Raw genomic sequence first — 9,971 nt, 5'->3', positions numbered from 1 at the left:
CCATTGGCTACTCAGTCGCCTTTAATTTTCATGCAGAATACCTCTGCTTCTGCTTGCTTATGATTGGACAGCTGTGTGAAACTTGGCAGATATTTGACTCTCCTACTGGTTACACCATCTGTCAGTACCTGCAACTGAAACAGACACAGACCCAGCTAACTTATTTTTGGGCTACCGCAGAGAAAATGAGATATTCAATTGGTTGATCGTATTGCAGAGGCCCTTCAGGGAAAAAAAAAATATGTCGAGTACATACAAGCACAGCATAAGAGAGCAGCACTGTCAACAGACTGCTGTGACGCTTTTGTTGGAAAACTTGTTTAAAACTTTGTTAATTTTCCATCGTTACAACCCATTAGAAAAGTGTTCATGACCCATAATTTAAGAACAGTTGCCGTGGGCACGATAGCCTGGCAAATTCATGCCCACAGGCACCACTTGAGGACCACTGCTTTAAACCCTTGGAACAAAGTGTCAGGCCAAGCATTCCAGAGTATTCTGTTCCCGTTACTTAGCACTCTCACAGGTCGGGAGGGAGATTTACCACAAAGAATCATTGTTTTTCTGTCACAGACCCACAGTGGCTTACCTAGTAAAGGTATCTTTCAGGTTGCAGTCCTGGATATGCTAGAGAAGTATTGTGGTTGATTAACTTCTCCATGCCACAGGAAACCCTACTTGAGAGATGCCAGATGACCAGTTATAACTTGGCCTGTTTTGTAGCTATCACACCATTCTATGACTGATATATTTGTCCAGATACAATGTGCAATAATTTTGCATATTATCATTTTCTTTATTGTAGGCCTATTGTTCTGTTCACTTCATATCTTCCAGGGTCCATACAATCATCAGTAGTAATCAGCCCTGGATGCCACCTGCTCAACAAAGAGATACGAGTTCATGAGCCTTCCCAGATGTGCAGTTGACAGGTTACTGTTCCGCAGCTCTATAAAAGCACTCCGAAATGATGCACACTTCATACACCACTGAGCTTCTGAAGGCAGATCTGAAATCAGGTATGGTCCTTTTTTATTTTTTAAAATCTCATTTTTAACACTTTTATTATTTTTATAAGAATACATTTTCTTTGATTTGTATTTTAACTAAAGTGTTTATTCTGGTTCACCCAGTTAATTCACGCTCTTACAGTAAAACATGATTAGTCATTTCCAAAAATCGTAACAATCACATACATTTGTTACAAAATAATTTAAGCATAAGAAGAAAATGTATCAATCAGCGCAGTAACTACAGTATGTATGCTCGTAATGCTTAATGCTCTGTCCTGTACATGTTCTTTATTTCAGAGTGATGAAGATAACTGTCCTACTGATGCTGGCTGTGGCACTTAAGGTTTCTTGGTGTACACACCACCCTTATACTGACTGGAGGGTAGTGCGGATGCATTGGACTCAGTTGTACATTGATAGATATATTAGTGTAAACGTTTGTCTACTTGGCTTAGATACATGTGGTTTTATGATTAGCACCTTATTGTGTCTTTTGAAAAAGCACTGAATAACAAAACAGAATATCTCCGATATAGATAATTGATAATGACAATAATGATGATGATGTTGTTCAGGTCTTACTGCCACACCAGGGTTAGCTCAGATCCAAACTGTGAAGGATCCTGGAGTCAATATGAATGCCCTGGAAACTTCTTTAGGGGACTTTGTATGACTCTGATTCCACAAGTGGTGAGAATTAATATCCACTCATACTGTAGGTGCTGACTCCATGTGTGTTCACATAAATTAATAACAAAGGTTCACAGCAACCTACAGAAGGGATACTTACTGTAGAAGAGTGTCCAAGAGTTCATTCTCTAATGTCCACAACAGTAAGTTGTCATGTAGGTGGCTTTACATTGGGGTGCAGAATCAGTTTCCACCCCTGAGACCCCCTGCCAGCCTGCAGCCCTGCCAATGAACCTCAAAGGGGCGGCACACATCAGATACCTGCTTCAAGATTATCAACTCCAAGTCAATCATATTAATTCAACTACTATCACATCTACTACTAGTATTATTACTGCTGCTACTATGACTACGAGTACTAACAATTTCATTTTGATGATACTGCATGATCAGACATCGCTGACACGATATTGAAGATCAGGATGGGATAGAGCTCAATATCACTGAAGATGCAATGGATGAGGACAGATCCAACATGGCCAAAGGTGTGAAAAGAGGGGGAATAGGGAATGCTTACAAAATGTGTACTTACTTTAAAAACACAGCTGCTAACTGATGGCACAATCAGATACTAATACACAGATAACTTCTAATATTTTTAAATAGTGATCCTAACCATGTTTGTTCAGCGTAGAGAGTTTACCCTTTTTCGTCCAATCGAAACGATTGTGGCTACTGATAAAAATGTAATTCCAAGCAAATATTAATCTAGTACTAGTTGTGTTTTTACAACACTTAGTAAGTCTGTTGATTTCTTTGGTTTGTTCAGCTCAGGGATTTTCCTTGTGTGGTATTGTGGCATTACAGTATAGGCAGCATCAGGTGGGTGACTGATACTGTATGTGGGATATTTATTTTGTCACTCTGGAAACCCTGAGCATGTCCTGTCTCATTCTACACCCTCAATAAAGTATCGCTTCTTCCCCATGAATGCTGAGGTAAGTTGAGATCATTTTAGCCAGAGGAGAGATTGTTATAGAAAAAGTCAAATTCATTAAATAAACAGATTGCATGTAGATCAATGTTTGTGAGTTTAGTGTCTTTGAAAGTCCAAATGAATGCATATCTCATTACATATATAATACAGGAACAAATCTATTTTCCCACCAAGCTTTACTGCCAGAATAGATTCAACCATGGACACCTTGCTGCAGTGACCAGTTTCTCCATAAATAACCAGATTGCTAACTTGGTGTGCCATCAATATGGTCAATGCACTCGTACCTTTGTAGGTGGGCAAAGGCTCAAGGTCAGTCTTTTTTAGTTTCTTTTTTTCATCTTTCTGCCTATGTATCATGAACTCCTGTAACCCCCTGGCAGACCATTGCCCTATTCTTAATTAAACTGCAACATTAACAAACTAGAGATAAGTAGTGAATGAAATATGCAACTGGGAGCTCTCTGTTATGCAATATACACGGGGCACCGCGGTATTGTTCAAAAATAACAAATAGTAAGAGAAACTTAATGAAGTCATTGACAAACATTTTTGACTAGAAGTATTTATCAATGACTTTATTACATTAAATGAGTTGCATAAAAAGACACATACCTTCAAGATATGTTGGATTCTGTTCTGGTTTTACAGCCTGATTGGCTTCTGTAAAAGAGCAGGAAAAAGAGTCAGGTAGTTTTGGGGTGACTAGGCCTCTTTATAATTAAAATCAAAATCATGTTAGCGTCAATTATCTTTATACACTATAGCAGAGCAGAGAGGAGGTTAAAATCCTCCCTGCCAAACACACGCACAAACGTGTGCTAACTGTTTTTATTTAATTGTTTAGTTAATGTGTTTAAATGTTCATTGTTTTGGTAGTTGGTGATTATTGTAAATCAGTGCCAGCTGCCTATACCTGTTTCTGTGGGGAATAAAAACCCCACAGATTATTCATTCTGAAGGAAGAAGCGCAGTTGTAGAGTAGGGCCCAAGTTTATAAGAGGACTGTTGCGTATCTTGCAACACTGGACCACAAGGTTTATTGGTGTTATTGTTTTGACAGGTAAACAGCTTCATTGTCCTGTATGTCATAACATTCCTGTGTGTATTAACTAGCGGTCCAGTGTGGGCTAGGCTTTTGTTTTGCTTTTGCGTGGTTTATTTTGTATTACATAAAAGTATGTGTGAAAGCGCTTAACTGTCTATCTGTGTGTTGGGTCTACGTTATAAAAGGGGCAAACAAATGGGAGAGAAAGGGAAATCTTTCACAACCACTTAGTTAGATAATTAAATCTTTCAATTTCTTCTGCAACTGCCCTGCTGCTTACTATTTAAGTTAAATTAACATTTGATTTCAGTTTTTTGATTATTCTTTCTTTAATGATTTATGTCTAATGTGAATTCAATTATGTACCGCTATTAAACATTTTACCTAATGTATTTCTCTGTAAAATCAATCATCTTAAGAATTGTGTAAGAGTTGTTTATCATGGTTTTATGATTTAGAGGACCTTCATTTTTTTCTAATTACATTTTTAAGAATGACAATGTATGTTTTGGGTGGAAATTGACAAAGTATTTAATTATTTGCACCATTTATTTTGAAAGAGGACACACACCCATTGAAGCTTGTGGCAGTGTGCCCTGCCCACATGTGTATTTTATGTTTATATGTTGCGTGTGGTGTGTTAATGTTGGTGTATACCTTATTGGTGCACGGGATATAATGTGGGGTTATGTAGCACAAGTGTTAGACACAAGGATGGCACGATCACTTCACGTGCAAATTAAAAGGGGTATTTGTATGGAAGCATGGGAAGTGCAAAAAGTAGTTCACATGCAGAGGTACCGAGATTCCAATTGAATGATTGATTAGCTATCCAATCTCGGTACAGCTGCATAAAAGGATGAATGTTTCACTCACTTGGGGTTGGATGTTCAGGGAGAAGGAACAGGAGAGAGAGAGAGAGAGAGAGAGAGAAAGAGAAATTAAGGAGGACCATCACGATACTTGTTGTGTGTTTAGTGTTCGTCACATGTGTTAGTGTCTGTCTGTTTTGGCCAGAGTGCCTTTTTGTTTTGTGTACAGTGTTTTTCGTTTGCTTTTTTATTTTGTTCATTTATTAAACCACACAAGCAGCTCTTTCATTCACCATATCACCATTTCTTCTGGGTCTGACGTCACAGCACAGGCTAGCTTGCCACAAGTTACAATACTACCAAAGTTAAAAGTGTATTATAAAATTCTCAATAAGTTTGTTTACTTGAATTTATTTGTTTCTTTTTTTGACTGATATTTTATTGTTTTGTTTTGCTGAGAATCAAGCCATACATTGTTCATAACCTTGTTCTTTAAGAATTCACACACCAGACCCTGCCCCAAGGTACAGAGCTGCCCTTCTACAATCCTTTTTAAAATACACTTTAGTAGGGTCCACAGTTGCTTATCTAGTAAAGGTACTAGATCATGAACCATTGCATGAGTCATATAATCATGTTTTTGTGGTTCAAATCCCAGTCTTGCCACAGTTGCCAATATCTGCAGTGGATTGCTGCATTGGCCAGGTTAAAAAGCGAGCAGAAACTGTAATTGATTTACCTCACCGTGTTACAGGAAACTCTACTTGTGAGATGCCAGATGATCATTTTAACTTGGCCTATTTTGTAGTTAATTCCTGTCCCTTCCAAAAAAATGTGAGAATGTGGCTGTTCCTTAATAGTATAATTGGTGTTAATAATGAACAGCAACATCCTAGAAAAAGAGAACCAAAGCTCAATTTAGTGAGAGAGCCTATCATTGAGCTGGAGCCAATAAACAGTACTGTGTTTGTGGTTCAAGAGTATAGATGTTTGACACTGGTAAATGGTTTAGCCATCCAGTGTATTAGCTTAGAATTTAAATGTTTAGTTAGCGCTCCTGGAAGGAGTTAGTTTTTTAGTATTTTTACTTTGTTTTGTGTTTCAAATAAACATACAGGCCTGCCCTAGTTAAAACTGTCCTGTTCTGTTGGAGTGCTGTTCTTTTACAAAAAGACAAGTGAAGATGGTCCTGCGCATGGTAAGCTAAACCTGGTTTGTCACACCATCATTCATAAGTCTCACATTTTGGAAGCATTATGGTCAAGGTGAATTTTTATTTTTCAGGTTTAAATGAAATAAAAATAACCATTCTGAAATTAATTCTCTCTACAACAATGTGGGCATCTTTGAAAAAAATGGACCTCTACATATGGGGTAAGATACAAAAATACAGTGTGATGGCATTTTGCAGTTCCTGTTTGTATGTTTAACACTAGATCTCCTTAAACATACTTCTCATAAACATGTGAATTAATAGTACATACATGTGGTTTTGTTTTGATAATACTTTCAGAATGATGACGATAATATTCCTTCTGATGCTGGGTGTGGCAGGTAAGGTTTCTTGGTGTATACACAACTCTTATCCTGATTACAGCAGGAGTCCCTTGTACAGTGACACAGATGCTTGCCTACTTGGCTAAGGTACATGGTTTTTTTGATGAGCCCTAGGATTACATTTTAATTATGGCATCTTACTGTGTCTTAATACCAAATAAACAAACATAACTGGTATGGCATTTTATGCAGTGTACGCATTATAATTGCACACAATTATCAGTTTTTTTTTTTTAAATTGTGTCTTGTTTAACTTAGCCACATTTTAAAGGGCTGACTCTTTATTGTTTATAACTTGGCCTCTTTATATAGCTATATGTTACATTGTCCATTTTTGTTAGATGTGAAAAGTTTTTACACAGACATCACTTTTTAAATTATTTGGGCCATGCTATTTTTCAGATTTTTATTTTGTATATCCAAACAATGAGAATTATATTCCCTAGTTAATATCATTTGCTGACTTTAATGAAACTCCATCTGTAGCAGGATAGCATCAGAAAGGAGGCTCAGTGAAAGCACTGGTTGTCCATGTTTATTAACAATTACAAAAAACACAATCGTAAATAAACAAGGCACGGGGGCCAAAATAAAAGGTTAAAACAAAATATAAGTCACAACAGGAAAAATAGACTTCACTGAAGGCCTGTCTCCCTTTGTATACCATCAATTATTGAATCAAGACCCAGCCACATTCAGCATGTGGATTCTGGCTGGGATGGAATTAACCTCATCCCTGCCAAACTTAAATTCAACATGATCCATCTTTATTTGAACCCCATCCTGTACACACACACTATTTACATGACATGCTTCTGATGTGCCACACCATCCAAATTTTCATTTGCCTCTTCAACAAGGACAGTAGGAAGAACGAGAAAAAATAACAAATTGATTTGTTATTCTTTTTGGCTATGTCGTAAAATACCCACAGATATTCACCATTTTTGTGTTTAGAGCTGTCCAAAAATAGTTTGAATAACATCGCTGGAGTGACTCCTAATAACGCACAGCTGGCAGACAATGTCATGCTGTTACAGAGCTAAAAACATATGAGAAATCAACAAATTTAATACAGTTTAAGCTGACAGAACTATGTGAGATGACTCTCTTTTAACAAGAGCAGCCACTACAATGTATTATCCTATTAATATTAACGATGATGTTGTGCTCCTTGTCAATATGCTGAGACAGCTTTGCTTGTGTGCTGGTTTTTAATTAATAAATGTGCACAAAAGTGCTGAATGGCAGTCTTCCGCCTATGCTTCCACTATTAATGGAGAGTGACTGCTGCCACTGCAGGTTCCCTTCAACCTTAGATGTTGTGATGCTGTTGGACTATTGTAGCCTGCCCCTCAATAGGCAGGCCAAGATGAGGCAACAGTGCCCTAATGGCAACTTTGTAGGCTTGTGAGTTCTAGCTCTCCTGGCACCCTGAACTTCCCCCAGAACACCCTGTGCCTATTGTGGGGAACAGGTACACCAGTGGAGAGACTACCCTGATATCCCATTGCTGCCATCTCCAGAGCCAGAAGAGGAGTCGCTGTCGCCTTTAGAGCCAGAAGGGGAGAAGCTGCTACCGTTTTCTGCTGCCGGGGGGTATGCCTTCCCCATATACAGTATTGAAAGAGGAGGAGCTGCAGGTTTCAAACACAGAGTAGTTGACAAGACCAACTCCACAACAGCCCTGACCACCAATCATGGGGCCCAGCCCAGCTCCCTTGACCCGTGCTCCTAGACACCCAACCGTGGTGTCTAGACCTCTTGTCGCTGGGCCTGATTCGTTCACCCTGCCTCTTGTTCCTCTCCCCCTGATGGATCAGACATCACTGCACTGTTGCAGAGACTCACACCTTTGCCTGAACTGCAGTCTTCCATCTCAGCATCTCTTATTTCTGCTGCTAGCCAGCCTCGGTGGCGACGCCACGCTACCACAGGCGCTTCAAAATATATTATAATAATGTAAAGCAGGGTTGTTTTTTTTTAGTTTCAGGTTTTGTTAGATTAGACCCTTTTTAGTTAGTTTGTAAATGTGTTAATATGATAGTTTACAGTTTGTAAACTTGCAATAAAGCTTGAACCACTAGTAGAGTGCTCCCTTGTTATATGGTGGCCCTTTATACCGTGGAATAAGTTATAGGGCAGTATGGCCATTGCTCCCATTTGCTCCATAACGCCAGTACACTATTCTTGTTATAAGGAGCACAAATCACACCATCTCTTACTTACTTGTGATTCCTAACTACAGTGTAATGTCACTAACTATTTTGTTTTGATGATACTGCATGACCAGACATCGCTGATACTGATATTGAAGATCAGGATGGAATAGAGCTTGATATCACTGAAGATGCAGTGGATGAGGACAGATCCAACATGGCCAAAGATAAGAAAGATTGAGAGAATGTCAATAATCTCCATCGGCTGTATTGAGGCTACGATACGGTGTTGCTCAAGAGTAACTCTGCAGTAAAGTGGTTAAACTTCCCACTTTGTTTTGTATTGGTAATACGTTGGTAATATCTAGAGTATCACTGTACTGTGGGACAAATACCCCTTTGCTTGCATTTGAAGGTGGATTAATATCTATTCAGGGATACCAGTATCTGTAAGATATTTGGTGATTGGGCAACAGATTCCTCGCTTATTTAGTCACCTGCCCCAGTATGTGTAGGGTATAACAATGTGAATCAAATAAATATGGGGCTAGGGAAACAAATAATCATTATTTCATGGTGCTATCAGATACTGATTATAAAGGAAACATAGTGGACACAACCATGTTGCTCCAGCAGCAAGTTTACAGCATACTGTACAGCATGCTGATTAAGTTAGGTGTCTGTTAATGTGTGTGTGCAAGGGTATACTGTTCATAGGCAACTGTAAAGAAGAACATGAATGCTTGTGGACACATCTATAAATGATCAATCCACTACCACAGTCTGACAGTCAAGATACTACTTCTAATGATCTTTAGTGCATGCAACACATTTTCTCCTTTTACTTTTACAGTGTGGCCACTAGCTATTTTATTTCACCTTGCTGCGCTTACCAGTGCCTCCATAAATCACTAGCTCGCTGCTTGTGCTGTCACTATGGTTGGCGCATCTGTACTTGGATAGGTGGAGATCAGCCTTTTTTTAATAAATTTCTCATATGTCAATCTGTGTATCATAAACTCTTAGTTGTAACCCCCTTGCAAAACCTTGCAGTACTTATAAACTATGTATCTTTCTTAGTTGAAAAAAACAACTCCTACAATTACCAGTACATCAGTAGTTAGACCCGACTAGATGTGCATAGTGAGCAGCCTAAACAAGTAGAGTAGGAAAATTGGAACTAAGTACCTGTCTGTGCTAACATATACAGGGTTTGGAGTAATCTTTCTGGTCATTTCATGCTCATAATATAACAAGACACAAATCCTTAAACATCTGTTATGTGTCCTGTTTTCACAGCCTCTTATTTAAAGACTGAAAGATGATAATTCCGGCTTCTGATAAATGAGCAGGAAATAGTTGTTCAGGAGCCAGGAAGGGTTTTCTGGTCTCTTTTATTACAAGCTAAGATTAAATTAAGCACTCATTTTTATTTATACATCACAGACATCTGGATTTATAGCCTGTGATACCCCATTAGGTCTAACGTTAGACTCCCTTACCTAAGGTAACATTAAATAGTGCTGATCAGGGTTTGTGAAACCAAACCTGTGTAGGGTCACATTCATTTTTAAATGACTAAATAAAACAATCATGGAAAATGGCTTTCTGTGTGTTTTTATTGATTAATTGTTTTATTTGTTATGTATTATCATTATGGATTTTAGCTGAAGCCCTCATAAGAATCTCTTACGAAAAGGTAGTACTTGGTACTATTAGGTTACTACTGTCCTTTTATGAAAACCAGTTGTCGTT

This window comes from Polyodon spathula, chromosome 9 (assembly GCF_017654505.1).
Source record: "Polyodon spathula isolate WHYD16114869_AA chromosome 9, ASM1765450v1, whole genome shotgun sequence".
Taxonomy (NCBI): domain Eukaryota; kingdom Metazoa; phylum Chordata; class Actinopteri; order Acipenseriformes; family Polyodontidae; genus Polyodon; species Polyodon spathula.
Note: the sequence above shows the minus strand (reverse complement) of the source record.